Source organism: Cydia pomonella, chromosome 1 (assembly GCF_033807575.1).
Source record: "Cydia pomonella isolate Wapato2018A chromosome 1, ilCydPomo1, whole genome shotgun sequence".
Classification (NCBI taxonomy): domain Eukaryota; kingdom Metazoa; phylum Arthropoda; class Insecta; order Lepidoptera; family Tortricidae; genus Cydia; species Cydia pomonella.
This window is the reverse complement of record NC_084703.1, coordinates 36,052,028-36,070,376: the sequence shown is the minus strand read 5'-3', so window position 1 is coordinate 36,070,376 and position 18,349 is coordinate 36,052,028. Positions and strand designations below refer to the sequence as shown.

Genomic DNA, 18,349 nt, shown 5'->3' with positions numbered 1-18,349 from the left:
GGACTGTAGCAGATACTAAAGTATCGCGAACTGTAGAGATATACCTCTAACTGGAAAATAATTCGAGAAATGAAAGATACTCTTGGAGCGTTCTTTCATCCGCTACTATCGATGCTGACTCTACCATTTATTTGCGGCGGCTGGCAAGAAGTTATAATTGCCAGGACTTGGGTGGTCTAGTGGTTATGGCGTCTACAGTGAATGCAGAACATGCTGGTTGTATCCAGCCCTGGGCACTGGAGGACTTTGTCACTATTTCTTTCGTATATGACATTTATTTCAGTTTATTAGTTATAAGGGTTTATACGAACGGTTAAATGCTTGACTACATGCGACTGATAAATGTTTATTTCTTCAACTATTTCGATTTAAGAGGGGACTAACGCAAAAATGTAGTTTTTATATTGACATTTTATACTTTTTAACCAAGCAAATGCCATGAAAATATTAACACGCAAACTAGATTATACTTTCAAGGGCAGACTCTGACCCAAACCTGACTACACTATAGTTGGCTCGGTAGAAAAAAATCACGAAACTTGTCTAATTTTAATTAATTTATAGTTCTATAATATTGCCCTACATACCATGGCAGTATAATTTGATTACAATATAGCTAGTGATGTAGACTGGGACCCTGTAACGAAAATTTTAAACAGAAATATATTTTCAGAGAAATATATTTTGAGGTATAATGTAATAAGTTTTTGGGAAAAATTGCATGATACAAAGTTTTATCACTGACTGTACTTTTCCATCCACAGGAAAGTAATACTCACCGAGACAAATATAACAACCCCAAACTCAATTAGATTGCGTTATTTTATCACAGATTTCCTATGGCCACTCCCTGTCTCCATCATCAAATCAGCTGGATGGTATCATAATATTGGAAACCGGGATGTAGATCAAATTTAACTCGCCAGATTTGACCCAAACAAACATACATAGTTACATGTATAGGTACATTTGCAAGTTAAATAAAAGCTTGTAAAAACTCAAGCGATGGCCAAAGCTTCCGTCACAAGTTTCGCTTGCTTAGACCCAAAATTAAGCTACTTTCTACTGGAAAACCTTTCGATCTTAGATTTTTTCTTTACCACCGTCTGGCTTAAGAGATAGGCCTATAATATATTGCTCAATAGTACATTGTGCAACGAGGAGGGTAAGTGAAATTTTGGATACGAGGGTGGTAATTCCCGACAGCCGGAGCCTGGAGGGAATTAAAGACCCGAGTTTGCAATATTCTATACCTCCGGAGCTACACACAATGTTTTTCATCACACTTAGGAACAAAAAAACTAAATTTTAAGCGAAATAATTCTGAAATACGGTGGCATATCAAACATTCGTTCGCCATTTTATAATTTCTTGGCATGTGAGGCATCGAAGGCACAGACCTATTCGGCATTCAGCCACAATTCAAAATTATGTAAAAACATTTTAAACGGCTGTTAAATTAATCAAATTAAATAATTTTAAACATGAACATAAATATTCAATTATAAACGTCAGTTTTTAAAAAGTAAAACTCATTTATATGGTACTTGCTTTGTATGAATAAGCGACATATTTAAAATAAAAATTAAAAGCTATAACTCCCTAGGAGGTAGAGAGGGAGGGAATTTCGAGCAAGTGTGATGAAATAGTTATTTGTACAACAAGAGAGCAAAGTTTGATATTTCTTCGAGTGCTTGTTTTGAGTCCCGTGCAAGCGACTCAAAGGCGCACGAGATGTAAATAACTTTGATCTCGTGCAGTACACAAAATTTTTCACGTCAGTCAGCCATCAAAAAATACAACCTGAAAAAATGTAATCCAGACGGACGGATCACTATTTCACGCATGTTTTCTGAAGGTATTCTAACAATTAATTTTAATTACCGCAATAACACAAAACGAAAGAAATTTCAATAAAATAATACGAAAATAATGAATTAACGAACATCAATTGACAGTTCAATCGACAACTTTTTTTTTGTAAAAAAAAAACTTTGTAAGATCCGGTCCGAATTGCGGATACTACTATTTGTCAACTATAGTAGAGATCGTTAAAAGTAGTTAAGTAGAATTATTTACTGCGTAACAATTGCGTAAATTTGTATAAGTTCATTGTTTTGATTGAATAATAAAATACGTAAAATATGGTGTTTTATTAAATTTTAAACTTTTATTTCATTAATTAATTATTACGAATGAAGACTCGTAGGGTGTTTTGGAACGATGCGGTCTGACTTATTTCGGGGGTCTATTATAAACCGTCAATATACCGTTGAATTACGTATGCACTTTTTTGTCTCTTTCTTTTTGCTAATGACGTGAAAGGGATAAAGACAATAGAATCCAAATATTTCGAACTTGTATTAGGCCCCGCACGTTGAAATGACATTCGAATCTAAAGGTCACTTGAATGTTATTTTGTCTCACTCGGTGAGCAAAATGCGATTTTGCTCACTATTTTTAAGCAGCAAATTACCCTTGTTCGAGCTGCTGACGTGAAAAATATATTTTAAATTGCTGGTAATTTTTGGCATTAATAGACAGAGAGAGTAAAAGATATTACTATAAAGAGGTTATCGTCCAAAATACTTTTCCAACACTTGGCCACGATCTCCGTTTCATGACAAATCGCAAACCTCAGTACTTTTATTTCTTTTTCCTCGACGTGCCGGCAGCGGCACTGACACTTTCAAAATTACTTTTCTGTTATGAAAAACGAGTGTCCTTTCAACAAAATAATTCATAGTTAGTTTCATTTAGTACAAGGAGGTTTCTTAATTCTTAAATGGGGATGATTGCAGTGATAGTTATTATTATGTTTCATTTTATGGTAGATTGGTGGCGGCCATCTACTGCCATTTTATAATAATTTGTGTTTTAAGATCACATACGATCTGATATCCCAGCCATGCTGTGGATCTTTGACAATAGACGTTGAAAGTCGACCATTGTCACCGATGTAAACAAGAAGTAAAGATTTTGCAATTATAAACGACAAGCTATTGCCCGCCACTTCGTCCGCGTGGAATCTTAATTTGAACATTTTACATCTTTAGTAGGTGCAAAATATCTATGCAAAATATAATATAAGTAGGTAATAATTTTATTATCTCAGTAGCGGCTTTGCATTGATTCAAACTTTCAACGCATTCACAAGTAAGGGGAGACATTTTGAAAACTTGTTAAGGTTTGGTACCCAAATACGGGACCGTATTACTAAGACTCCACTATCCGTCTGTCCGTCCGTCCGTCGGTCTGTCACCAGGCTATAAACTCATGAACCGTTATAGACAGTTGAAATTTTCACAGAAAATGTATTTCTGTTGGTGCTATAATAACAAATACTAAGAACAAAATAAAATGAATATTTATGTGGGGCTCCCATATAATAAACGTGTTTTTTTGCCGTCTCTTGCGTCAAGTCCGAATCGCATTTGCCCGGTTATTTTTCTTGTAGGTACACGTCATAAATGTAACCTGTAGGGCTAAAATGGGCGGCTCTTTACCATTTGTCATTATGCCTGTCATGTTCTAACAAGTATATAAGCGTGAAAGTTAAGGGCATAGTGATAAGAGATAAAAATGGAACCATGATGCCACCGCTGATGTGCTTGCTAACTTCAAGTTTTTGGCCATAGTAGCTCCCGCTTAGCGTTGCTTGAAAAAATCAACTTATTACTCCTTCAGGGGATGTTTTTTTATAAACGCTGAAATATGCGCATATAAAAAGTTTCAAGTTCCGCATTTGAATTTTTTTTTATCTGTATACAATTTTTTTACCCCTTTTTAACCTCCTTTAATTTGCAAAAACCCTGAAATTAGTTTACTTGTATTTTAATAATATATCTTTTAACGAAGTTTTAAATCCCTATCTTAAAACAAAACTTGGACCCCATTCAAACTTTCATCTCCTTTTTCCCTCCTTATTGGTTGAATTTCCAAAAATGTTGAAATATTTTTTTGTAATCGGGTATTATGACTATCTTAGAAGTTTCAAAGCATTTTGTTATGGATTAAAACTTTTAACCCCTTTTTAACCCAGTTAGGGGATGAATTTTTAAAAACGCTGAGATATCTTTTCTTGTTTTCTAACAATATGGAAATATACAAAGTTTCAACTTCCGCACTCGAAAAACATTTAGATCTCCATACAAACTTTCAACCCCTTTTTTAACCACCTCGAGAGATGAATTTTCAAAAAAGCTTAAATTAGTATTATTCTCCTTTAATAAAATACCTTCTTTACGAAGTTTCAAGTTCCTCGCTTAAAATAAAATTTAAACTTAATACAAACTTTCAACCCTATTTTAACCCTTTTAGGGGAGGAATTTAAAAAAACGCAGATTTTTTATATATCTTTTATTACAACACCTTTTACGAAGATTCAAGTTCCTAACTTACTATACAATTTGAACCCCAAGACAAACTTTCATCCCCTTTTTAACCCCCTTAGTGGTCATATTTTTAATAAAGTTCAGTTAATGTTAATTTGTTATCTTATATTATGCCTTTATAAGAAGTCAAGAAGAATTTGTAATGTATTCCAACTTTCAACCCCTTTTTATTTAAGCATGTTAGGGGATGAATTTTTAAAAACGCTGAAATTACTTTTCTTGTTTTAATAATATGCCCATGTACAAAATTACAAGTCACACACTAAAAAAAATTGTTGATCTCCATACAAACTTCCAACCAAAATGAATTAGCAAAAACGCTGAATTCAGTTTTGTTGTATTTTAAGATTTCATCGTTTTACGAAGTTTCGAATTCCTAGCTAAAAATAAAACTTGAACCCCATACACATTTTGGTCCCTCATTTCATCCCCTTGGGGGTTGAATTTTGAAAAATACCTTCTTAGTGGACCCAATTTAAGACCAAATTTGGACTTTCTAATCCCAGCGGTTTGGGCTGTGCGTTGATTTAAGTCAGTCAGTTAGGTCTTTCACGTTTATATATAGATTTTATTTTACTACAAATATGCCAAATAAGATTGTCAGTGACGCAAGAAAAATAATCAGAATATAATAAAATATTCAAAATAATAAAAGGACAGATGACAGGAGGACAAAGGACAATTTTTTGAAATTATTCGTTGACATGACCGGTATTGACATGACTTACCTGAACCGTGGCGGACTTTAAATCTTTTGTGTTCGAATGCTGTGAGAGCATTAAATCCAGCGTCCTGTATGTTAATTTGTTTCAAAAATCATAACTCGTGTGGTCTGTGCAATGCGACTATTGCACAATACATCGCTTCGGCGGGGCAGGCAGGTCAGCGGATGAACAAGAATTAGGAAAAATAAATGTAAAATAAACAAAACAAAAACGCAGCGCCAAACTGCACTGTCAACCGTCGGTTTTTCATTTCTGCGCTCAGTGGATAACGCCCTCAGCGAATGGGTGCCCGTTTGTTATTTGCAGTGTTGTCAATAAAGTGCCCGAAGCACTCGATATTTTATTGCCATATATAAATCCGGTCTTTCAATGTTCTGAAACAATTTCAGAATATCGAAAATAATTGTCAGTTAACTTAAAATAAACCGATAATGAAATACGAAATGTATGTAGTTGGGAATGTATAGGTAAGTTAGATCGTGCTAACTACGTGTTCATACGGAACAAAAGGTACCTTTCAGAAAATTTATGCACAAGTAGACAATTGCTAATTTATATACTTTCAATTCTTTGTTAAGTATATCTCCCTCTTTCAGAGGTCAAAAAATTATGGCAAGGTTGTAAAGTCTAAAAGATAACTCTGCATGCAATTTGCAATCACAAAGTGTGTCAATGTCATCATTAAATTCATTAATGTCAAATCTATATTATGATATGAAAAATGACGTTTACAATGGCACTCTGATACTTTATTCTCTGAAAATCGGTTAAAGTTAGCTTAAAGGAACTCTACCGAACTTGATTTCACGTGTCACACAAACCATTGTTAAGGTAAGAGGTATTTTTTGGTGGCCATATGTTTTCACTGTTCTTAGGTACACAGTCAATGGTGCTATCCATTGTGTTTTACCACTGGCATTACACACAGCATTTAATGTTATATTATACGAAAAAATACCAATTAGGGCGAACCAGAGGTCGATTGGAACTTACAAACTAATGCCAACTTGATATCATTTTGACATCAGTCGCCCGTTCATGTCACTCCAATCGTTCCACATGCGCACATTGGTGCGAACGAGATGCGTTGCGTAACGACTAACAGATTTTACAGGTCAAGTTCGAACGCCGCCCAAACAAAACTCATTACCGAAAAGTAGGCGTATTCCGCGTATTGCGTGTGCCACTTTACCGGAAGGCTCGTGAAAACCTTACTTCCCCTTAAACATATTACTTAACCTTTATTCAATATACAACGTGTTATTTTATAACATGCTATTCCAAATTCAATAGGAAATTATATAACGAGAACACTAACTACTCATTTTAGCCGAGCTAATATTAGCGATTCTTTTTATTTATTTATTTAATGTCTATTGCAGAATACATGAAGGTACAAATGGCGGCTGTTTACTTGAATTATGCACTCTGTTATCCAATCGAATTGCGAAAATAATAAGAACATTTTGTTGGCAATAATCTATGCAGACTACACTCACCCGTAAAGACGAACTAAAAAGAGCAATAAAAAACTCCACTGTTATTACTGTTATTAGAACTAGAAAGCTTCGTAGCGTAGTAATTACGTTAAACTCATGTTTTAATCCAAAGATAAATTATATGGCCCGCGTCGAGTTGTACAATTGAGTATTTATACTCAATTATTATTAGATTATTACTTAGTTAAATTAGTTGATTTGTATTTATACTTATAGATTTGTATGTAGCGGAAGTTTAGTGAACAATGTTGTTCTGGGTTTTTTATTGGCGTGAGTGAGATGAACTGCGAGTAGTAACAATAACAATCAAGATACGATTTTAAAAGTACAACCTATCTTTGTTTCGTGATTTCCATTCCGTTTCTGTCTTATCGCTCGCCGTGTACATATTTATAAGGTGTTCTTGTTGACCGAAAGGGTGGGGATAATTTGTGCGTCTGGAGTTCCATCCCAGCGGAAGTCACATAGCATGACGACTTCCGTCCATTGATATGCGTGCCAACCTGTATTATTAACAGCAACACCCTTTACTGACAATTGGAAAACCTTATGACAATGCAATAAGCTTTAGAGTCTAAACTTTTGTATAGATGGCCGCGTGTGTGGATGGTGCTGGTGATACACAGGAGTTGCGAGCATATTAGTTGGTCGTTTTATCTGTGTCTGGTCCCTATTATAGCATGTAGCACGTAGGCAATAACGCTAATAGGAAGGTTTTTAAGTATTTGAAAATGAAAATGTTTCGAAAGCATTTTGGTTCTATACTTTCAAGTCAAATGAGGCGCCTTCGTAGTTTTAAATCGTTGTTTTGATATGATTTGACATTATTCGCAATGCATCTCGAGGTCTCGCGGTTCAAGGTTGTTATCCCATCAAACATTCTAAAACTAAATCAATTAAGTAGGTACCAACCTTGCTCGCCACAAATACAATTTCTAACTGACTAGCCAATGTACCGTACGGTTCTTACGATCAATGTGCACTAGAGTCAGACCAAGATAAGTCGGTATTGGCAGCGATTTTGATAGCCCGCCTGTGCAAGTGTTAAGTAAACGTAATTATTTCATAGAAGTTTGACGTTTAAAATAACAGTTGCACTGTCTGGGCTGCCATAACCGCTGCCAACGTATCATGGTCTGGCTCTATCAGTAATATCAAAGCAATATGATATCTTGGTTATATTTTTAAAGTTAGTCTGCCGCTTCTGAAAGCCATATCGTCAGAGGTCTACAGACTCTACAAACTATCAACGAACAAAAATGTGTTACAAGCTACGGCGGCGTATTTAATATACCTAGCGTTGCCTGATGGGTTTCAGAATGGTTGATCATATTGCTTGGTTTATCACATTCCGAGCATGTAAATTGATTCTGCGAAGCGAAGTGACTGACCTGTGTTTCGAGTGGTGACAGGGGAACTAATTGAGATCTGTGATTTTTGCAGAGTTGCCGTCCTATTCGGACGAACTTTGAGCCATGGCGTGGCTGGTCAAACTTCGGTGCACTTCGCTGAACGGTAAGCGTCGTGTGATACTCTTAATTAACCTAGGTACATACGGAGCTAAGTACCTTCTAATTAATTATTTTAGTGGTCATATTAAATATTCCCACGCATACGCTAAATATATTTTATTCAGGAGAGTAGGTATCACTAATACATTCATTTTAACATAGGGACGTTTTTAGATAAATAAATCTGATTCGGATAGGTACACAAAGGATTGTTTCTACGTTTATACTCGTAATAAGTATTCAACGGATTTATATCATTCATGATGTGACAATAATTCACGCCTTCGCAATCCACGCGGTACCTATTTATAGACAGGTAAAAGGCATATTAACAGGTTATTTTAAAATATTTCGTTTTTAACTGTAAAGGCCCGTTTAGTAGACGAGGCTACACCTAACCAAGGGCGACATAAACTAGCTAGGTAGTTAGTTGGATAAAAATGAGCAGTCCGTTGTATTAAAAATACAAGATCTCTAATAAGTCAGTTACATATCATTCGAAACCTTACAATAAAATAAAAGATAAAAATTTTAGACAATTATAAGTATACATACACACAGTATGACAAAAACATAATGGCGAACTTTTTCTTATTGTTTGATATATATTTTGACAGGCCGTTAGCAGCTAGTTAGCCACTACTAAGTTGCTTGATATGTGCTTCGCTCTAGGATCAATAACTCGCGAAATGGACAGTTGCTAAGGTACTAATTGCATTACAAGGCGCTGCCGAGTGGCTGAGCATGTTGCATTGCGTGCACGTGCATGTGGACACTGTACTCTTAATCCCCGTACTATTGTGTAACTGCTGTAACATTCGCTAAGCACTTTACAAGGGCTTTTGTGACATTTGCTTTGTAGTGGACTGTCAAATACCTAGTATGTTTGTAATATATCTTTTTTAAGTTACGATCAAAAGTGCCTTCGTTTTGTAGGTTCTAATATCCCTTTCTAACATACCTAATTAATGTTAGCTTAAAATATTAACCAAAAACCAGCCAGTTTTTAACATTCTGTTAGTCTTGTGAGTAATTTCAGTAATTCGCCACATTTATTTCTTGTAATGCAAGACGGAGGTATTTTAGTGAATGATAAATTGATAACAGACTAAAATTAAGACATAGAATTGTACGTTATCCGTCAAATGAGCAGCACATGCCATCGATGTATGTAAGAGTACATGTATTAAGTTAGATTGGAAGATCAACACTCGTTGGACAAATACGTTGGTGGTGAACAGCAGCCAAGAGACGGCGTGTACTGCTTCCGTTAGCACATCTCGATAGGGTTAAGCCTCACCCATTTTAGCCGATAGCCTGTTACGTGTGCGCTTCGTGTAGTCATTGTACAAGGCTTATATTCCTGATAGTACAGAGGTGTCAGCGTTTGAGGATTACAAACCATTCTTGTTCAACCTATGAGTAAACTTTCATATGTTGTATGTCTATGCTGTGCATACATTCATTTCAACCTCCGTAGGTAGGTAAGTACCTATATTTGATAAGTCAGTGATATCTACTGCTTACTGCTTGGTTCTAGTAATAAACCATGTGGTTGGGGTAGGTATTTGTTATTGATCCCCTTTCCAATTTACCAGGGTTTATGAGTCGTGTAAGGTTCAAGTGAAAAAACCAAAAATTACCAAAATTAACATGAATGTACATGGTTGACGGAAAAATTATTACAAATGTCTCACACAAAAAATAAGCTACTACAATTACACCTCAAAAATACTAATGATAAACAAATGGAATTATTATACAAAAAAATACCGAAATAAAACTAATAGACTAATGAATAAAGCCAGAAACAACTACACTAAAAGAGAAATTTGTAATGATTTTACCAATCCCAAAAAAATGTGGCAAATTATTAACAAGTTAACTGGTAGAGTATTACAAGCTGTTGATGACATGTTAATTAGGTACTTTAAGATGAAAACCAGTGAAATGACTAATAAATTTGCCCGAGACTTCGAAAATAATGTATTGAATATTCTCAACACATGCAATGTGCCCTTGCTCGATGAAAATTCCTACATAAACACTCCTAATGTAACACTAAAGCTTAACAAAATAAGCGAAAGGTCTATGTCAACAATAATTAAAAACATTAATGAATATAAAAGTGCTGGATATGATAACCTAAGAGCCAAAGATATAAAATGTATTACCCAGGAAATAACCCCGGTTCTCACCCATTTGACAAATCAATGCATAGCCTACTCATCATACCCAGACAAGCTTAAAATAGGATTAATTCGACCTATACATAAAAAAAAACCGGCCAAGAGCATGTCGGGCCACGCTCAGTGTAGGGTTCCGTAGTTACTCTTCCGTCACAATAAGCTAAACTGGAGCTTAAAGTGTAGTAAATGGTACCTTTCACCCGACTTAAACAAACAGGCAAATTTGCATAATCACTATAATCAGTACCTAATTAAAGTAAGTCTTTTTACTATGAAGGTAAAACTTTTTGCGATAACTCAAAAACAGCTAAACTGATCATGTCCGCTATAGTTTTCATTTAATGTCTTTCTTAAGCTCTACTTCCACGATTTTTTTCATATTTTTTGGACCTATGGTTCAAAAGTTAGAGGGGGGGGGACACATATGTTTTTTCTTTCGGAGCGATTATCTCCGAATATATTCACTTTATCAAAAAATGTTTCTTGAAAACCCCTATTAGTTTTGAAAGACCTTTCCAACGATACCCCACACTCTAGGGTTGAAGCGAAAAATATAATTCACCCCCACTTTACGTGTAGGGGAGGTACCCTAAAAAAAATTAAATTTTTAGATTTTATTGTACGACTTTGTCGGCTTTATTGATTTATATATCCATGCCAAATTTCAGCTTTCTAGCACTAACGACCACGGAGCAAAGCCTCGGACAGACAGACAGACAGACAGACAGACAGACAGACAGACAGACAGACAGACGGACATGGCGAAACTATAAGGGTTCCGTTTTATGCCATTTGGCTACGGAACCCTAAAAAGGTAACTATTCTGATACTAACAATTACCGACCTATAACAATTCTTTCAAGCTTAGACAAAATTATAGAAAAATACTTAGGTAATCAAATAAATGGATTCTTATCGAGAAATGGTATAATTCATGAAAGACAGTTTGGATTCCAAAAAGGAAAAAATACTTCACAGCTGTTGGCTCAATTTACAGATGAAGTGAATGGACACTTAAACAATAGAAATCATGTTATAGTGGTTATGATTGATTTCAGTAAGGCGTTTGACACTTTGAACCATGACACCCTATTTAAAAAACTTGAGCAAAATGGTATACAGGGGCCATTCTTAAACTGGTTCAAAGATTACCACCATAATAGATACAATACAGTCAGTATTGCCGGAGACTTGAGCGATCTAAAAAAATCTAATTATGGCACCGCACAGGGCTCAATAATTGGCCCAACTGAATACTTAATATATGTGAATGATATGTGCAATATATTCAGAACCGCCTCTGTGTACCAGTTTGCAGATGACACATGCCTAATAACGGCCAATAAAGATATCAAGGTGGCGGAGAGTCAGATGCAAACTGAATTTGATGCTCTATGTAAATGGGCACACGATGCAGGATTATCCTTAAACTATAAAAAAACCAAGATAATGTATATTCACTCACCCTATGTCAAAACCACATATACCCCTAGAATTGTAGCCCATGAACATGTATGTATGCACACAGGGCCAACATATTGTAACTGTGAAAAACTAGAAGTAGTTGATCAACATACCTACCTAGGCTTTAAAATAGACACCAAATTTAACTGGGGTCCACATGTTGAACATGTGTGCAACGAACTCAGGGCAATTTTACGTAACCTTAGTATATTGAAACATAAAATGCCATACTCCGTACTACTCCTATTGTACATGGCACTTGCAGACTCTGTAATTAACTATGGTATTTCTAGCTATGGGAGAACATATAAAACATACTTACAAAAAATATATGATATTCAAATAAGATTACTAAAAACTATAGTTCCCTTGAAAATAAAACTTCAATATAAAAATAATTATCACAAATTGTTTAAATACTGTAGAATATCTAGTGTAGGTATATGACAAAGTAAAACTTGCTGTAATATTAGAATATAAACACTTGCTGGGGCAGCTGGACAGGTATAGGAGACCATCCCACCTCCGGACCTTAACCAATGAACCATACTTTAAAATAACTAAAAGTAACAATGAATATGGGAAAAGGCTCTGGCCAACATACCTGCCTAATATCCTGAACAGCTTACCTAAACAAGTAGTAGAAACTTTAGAAAAACATCCTGATAAAATAAAGAGTACACTTAAGAAAGCACTGATTAAATGAATTAATTTTGTTACAAATAGTATTATAATAACATGTAAACACTAACTGCCAACAGGACTAATTATATACTTAGTTAAGGCTAAACTTAGTTAACACAATCTCCAAATATAGAGATTATAACTGAGTGCAGACTGTACCTCAACAAAAACTGAAATAAACAGATTAAATTCTGAAATTATTTTTTGAAAATATAGGTAGATTTATGATATGAAAATTATTATATTTGGGTGGGTATGATTTGGAAACCTTTTAGCATTACCAGATTAAACAGGTGATATATCATTGTGGAAATGATGTCGGTGGGTTTAAAGCGAGTCACAAATAGCGGTGACCAGCCCTCATACGGCTGGACCAAAGTAGGGCACGCTGGCTTGGAGTTATATTCAAACATTTGAAGTTTGTGAAGGCCGCTATATGTGTTGTTGTTAGCTGCGATTACGGGCCAAAAGTATCTGCCGCACGTTAATAATTTTCCAAATATCTTACCTTAACCCACAGGAACGAAAACAAAAATCATGTAATGCACCTATGTGTTTTTTAGTGGGCACTTTATTCATCATGTCTATCATTTTTGTACAACATTAACCGTTATCCTGACATCACTTAAGTGAAGCATACATTGGAAATTCGAGTTCTAGTTATTAAATCTCATTCCAATATTCAGTTGACGGTCAAGCCGAATATCCGGTTTCCGGTATCCGACCAAACAACTACCCGTTGCATCTTTAATAAAATAGAATTGATACTAAAATAAAAACTCTATGGAATAAAATATAAAAGCCGTTTTAATTTGCAATCTACAGAGCAGCTAGAAACTTTTAGATCAGCGCTCGTAGATAAACATGATCGTTTAGTCCACAGCCAAAGGTGAGCGGGGCTGCGAGGCAGGTTCAGCGAAGATAAGGCACGGACTGGCGATATCGGAGATAGGTTTTTATCCATGTGATCCGCCCTGGTTCAGCCGGTGACCTCGTAAATGTCATACTTGAATTTGCGCGCGGCTTCATCCGTGATGAAGTAAACCTTCCCTAACCGGCTTAACCCATCTTTTTGCTTTGCTGTATTCGGGTACATATGATTACAAGCAGTTTACCTATCTATTGGGTATTTAATACATGAAAGTGGTTTTCCAAGAATGACAAAAGTGAATAAATAGCATTTTCTTATCTGCCGTGACATGATTTGTATGATATGTATATGACAGTGTATGTGTATGACTAAAAAAATATTGTTCAATGGTGTTTACGGGTCATAGACATTAGGACACCCGGGAAGTTATATATATAATGTATAGAATACGAGTACATTTTTTTCTTACGCCCCTTTCATAAAAATTATTAGGTCGTTGTTATTAAGTATATGTGGGTATTAAATGAAATATTGCAGTAATAAAAGCAGTTTGTTAGTCACAAGTAGAAATAATCTGTCCACATATAAACTAAGACTATGTGTTCGCGCCTCATTCCTCGTCTGTTTGTTTTTTATTTATTTTTTCTCCCTAGAGGCCAAGGGGGTGGATTTAATCGAAGTATAAGTCGAAAGAAATAAAATAGTCTAGCTATCTACACGCTTAAGCTTTCTTCATGATCAACTAGTTTATTCGGTAGTTAAGGTAGGGTTGCCATAATTATTCGGAACGGATACGGGACAATGGGGTAGTACTGTCATTACGGGTATTAGAAACAATGTGGTAAAACAGAGATGATTGTGACCGTTTATATACGTCATCTATAGCGGTATTGATATAAGGGACAAAAACGAGACTGGTAAAAATACGCGACGCGATACATAAATACGGTGACAGACCCTTATATACATATGGGACGTATGGTAACCCTATGTAAAGGTAATAAAGACAGATAGTTACTTTCACATTTATTGTTAGTAAATAGTCTGAAATAGTTATTTAAAAATGTCTACAGGGATTTTATGTTAACTTTGCGCTATCACATATAATACTGTAGGTATTTATAAATATAATTTGGTTCTCACCATAAATTTAAAATAAAGTAAATAGGCGAAAAAATTGGGTAGAGAGGCTCGTTAGCAATATATATTTTTAATAGCGTCATTTGCATTTAATTTGTAATATTGTACAGTCAGTATTCATCTGCGCGAGCTTCGAGTCGACAATTAGCGAGAGGTCGCACAGGACCGAGAAAAGTGGCGCTGTCTTGTGTCGGAGGCCAAGTCTCATTTTGGGTCGCTGAGCCAACGGAGTAAGTAGTAAGTAAGTAAGTATTCACCTCGCCATGTTGTGGTGAAAGAGTAGATTGTGTTACAAGGCAGCAAAATTACATAATTATTTAACGGCGCGGGCAATCCATTTTGAGGCACAGAAAATCCAATCGATCCCTAAATGTATATTCTAATATATGTATATACCTATTTTAAACTCGTAAGATTCAGGGCAATTATTGTACTTTTGAATTTTGAACTTTCTTTTATTTCTATAAGAGTCCAAAACTCTAATTGAAATTGTTGTAAACTTGTACACGTAGGTACACGGGGACTTACAAGGTTGTTATTATGAGTATTAATAAGTCTTCGTTTGAAATAAGTTCTAGGCAGTAAGTATATAGGGTGCGGTTAATCCGGATGGTAGAACCCACATACTTGTTGTGTGGGTATATAGCTCGACGTTCGCGAACTCTCATCAAAACTGGCCCAGATAGAGCGACACGAACTTTCCAACCGTTAGCAATTCAACAAACTAACTGTAAAAAACTACAGTACAGTTAGCAACAAACATAGGCATGATCGCACAAGAATACAGTGGCTTTGATATAATTTTATTCACTATGCCCGGTTAGGTATTTACTTATGACAACAATCAGAACAATCGTGATAAATTAAAGCTTCTCTCAAACTAAATCCCACCTCACCATGTTATTGTTTATCGTTTGGTAAACTTTAAGATATAGTTATGTCTACAATAGTCAAATCTTAAGCATCTTCATTTTCGCAAATGTAGACTTCCAATTGGAGAATTACAAAACGACGTGATGTAATATTCCAATTCAAAGTGAACGAGCTAAAGCTAAATAAATTGGTTAGCTCGCCGTATTTCTAACCATAGTAACTAGGGATTGCAAACCGGATTGGTTTTCAATCCGGCCGGATCCGGCCGGATTTTGGCCGTAGTCCGGCCGGATCCGGCCGGACCGGATCCGGTTTGGTATAGGGATATAAAAGTTAATTAAATGACATATTTTTCTAGTTTTTTGCGTAATACGTATTCCTAAATCTATAATTTGAAGTTAATAAATAACTTCTTAACAATAAAATAGAACTTGGTAGTAAAAACTGTCACAATGTCAATATCACTTTAAAAACAAAAAATTTAAATCGGTAATTTATTATATTTAACCATTCAAAAGTGCTCATATTTTTGTTTACAATTATAAATTTGCTTAGTTTCCAAAGCCTGATGGGATGTGGGGTGGGAATTGGAGCTCTTTGAAAGGACAAGTTTTCGTAACTGTTCTTTGATTGAATACTTTGTAGAGTCTGTTCGGAAAGAGAAGAGTCGTGGAATGTATTGGGCCCCATACATTCCACGTCTCTTCTCTTTCCTCACAAACTCTAACGTTGACATCCATTCTAGCATAGAGAAATAAGAATTACATAGAGTGCTCACTCCATACATCAGTTTTGGTACCAAAACGCTTATTATTTTCGTAGTCGACATCTAGCATCGAGTAGCGGAACTCTCAGGACTGTTACTCGACAATAGATATCGCGCGAAACAAAAAGTCTTAATGCTCAATGATTTTCCGCTAATATTATAACCAGAGTAACCGGAACTCTATTTTCAACTCCTACGCTTACTATTATTTATTACTTTTAACGAAGATATTTTACTTTTAACCAATTATGATATTAAATGCTGATGAATATTCGTAAGATATCTGAGAGTTTAATAAAACGGGAACAAATAGCACAAACGTATTTCATATATTGAAGTAAGTCAAGAAGTGACGTGACAACACATGTCAGTAAGTACAGAAAAATAAAGCATATTTAATGAGGTTGCGTTCTTAATCTCCAACAAATGCGCTCTAGTATTATCTTGATCTAATTTATTTGTCCGAAAAAGTAGTAGACTGTATGACTTAATTTTTTTTTACTTTTTTTCATTTATGGAAAAGTATATTGGTCAAATTATAAGGAACAACACACGACACGACGATCTCATGCGAAAAATAATAGAATGTAGGATTGAAAACCATCGCGGAAAGGGAAAGTTACATAGATCAAATAAAGAATTGGCTGGACGTAGAGTAGCATGTACCAGGAGATGAAGGAAATTGCATAAGATTGGATGAAATTGTAAAGACAAAAGATTCTCTCTTAAATTTGAATAGAAAAGAATCTATATTTTATCATATATATACATATATCGGAGAAAACTAAAGATTATCAATATTATCATATATTCTTCATTCACACATATTGATGAGCCCAACTATAGTCGGTTAATCTCCTATCACAACATTATGACACGACATGAACCTTCTCTTTAGCATAAATTACAAATACCTTCCATGGCATCTCCATCCTTTCATTTTTCCTTCTATTAAAGTATTTATGTAATCGTCATATCGTGCCACCAACATGAAAAAAGAAGATATCCTATTCTGTTCCCAGTCATCGTCATAATAAATATATTTTATCTTACTAAATTTAAACTTTTTCATTCGTTTTTTTGTTCTGTTCAACTTCATACCTCGTATCCGTTGCCTTTTCTTCATCTGAAACGCACAGCGCGTGCTGTATTTAGGCGTTTTTTTATTATACCGGATCCGGTCCGGATCCGGTGATTTTTACCGGATCCGGTAGCTCCTGAAAAGTGCCGGATCCGGCCGGATTACCGGATCCGCCGGACCGGATTGCAATCCCTAATAGTAACTCGATTGGTTAAATGAGCTAAGTCAGTTGACGCCGCTGAATAAACCAACAGTTTGTGCCAAGCTTGTACACACTAGGTATGTTTAACGACCAGATTAATGAGACGGGTGTGATCGCGTGCCGAGCGGCGGTTATGGCGGGCCAGTGACGCGGTGTCTTGGGGCGATAGCGCGGTGCATGCCGTGCGCCGTGCCACCCCACGCAAAATCCATTTTCACGATTGCAAGCAGTGCAACTCGACCATAGGTTCGAGAGCAATTAAGGTGAAACTAGAGTAATTAAACCAAACAAACTGCTATTGCTTTTACAGCTCCATTCACGGCTTCAAAGAATTTCGTAAAAATCAGTACGAGTAGGTATAGAATTATTTTCACAAGTATTGCGAATTGAACATAAGTAAACGTTACAGATAGAGACGGCCTTGTCTATGGTTTCTATAGGAATCGACCGCCTCAGTATATTTGACATGGTATTGTCTGAAGTGACAAAAATTGCTGTAAATAGTGCTGTGATATTTGCGTCGATATTTTATATCGATATGACATCAGAAAAAGATGTCAAAGTATAAAAACTTAACTTAGTTACTCGTGATAAATAACGTTAAAATTATGTTTATTTACACACTTGCTTTGATTGCGGCACCAAATGACCGCACAATGAGACATCATTGGTCTTTTACTTTCTGACGGTAGAATACCCAAGAACAGCGTTACGCCTCGAAATAGAGAACTTGATAGAATTGAAAACTATATCAAGTTGTTAAAACATAATCAGTCATATCGATTCTATGTTGTTTACTGACGAGACTCTAATGAACACTAAACAGTGATGTGGATTTATCAGAGGGAACTTGAAGCAATGTGTATTTGGGGTTAACAGCTGCTTGTTATTTATTAACATATTCATAGCATATAAATAACACATTTTAATGTTTTGTGTTATTGTGTAAT

At 35.5% G+C, this 18,349-nt stretch overlaps 2 protein-coding genes across 7 annotated transcripts in view; one reads left to right on the top strand and one right to left on the bottom strand.

Moving 5' to 3' along the window:
* Window positions 1-18,349, bottom strand: part of LOC133521470 (pseudouridine-5'-phosphate glycosidase) — a 180,593-nt gene that overhangs the window by 59,497 nt on the left and 102,747 nt on the right. The window lies entirely within an intron of this gene.
* The window catches only part of LOC133521481 (CD82 antigen-like), a 97,363-nt gene that overhangs the window by 25,749 nt on the left and 53,265 nt on the right, over window positions 1-18,349 (top strand). For 3 of the 6 annotated variants that reach the window (XM_061856473.1, XM_061856504.1, XM_061856487.1), the window contains exon 2: window positions 8,062-8,133. The exons of the other annotated variants lie outside the window; for them this stretch is intronic. The gene's annotated coding sequence lies outside the window, so the exon portion shown is untranslated. The remainder of the gene's footprint in view (window positions 1-8,061; window positions 8,134-18,349) is intronic. 6 annotated transcript variants of the gene reach the window in all.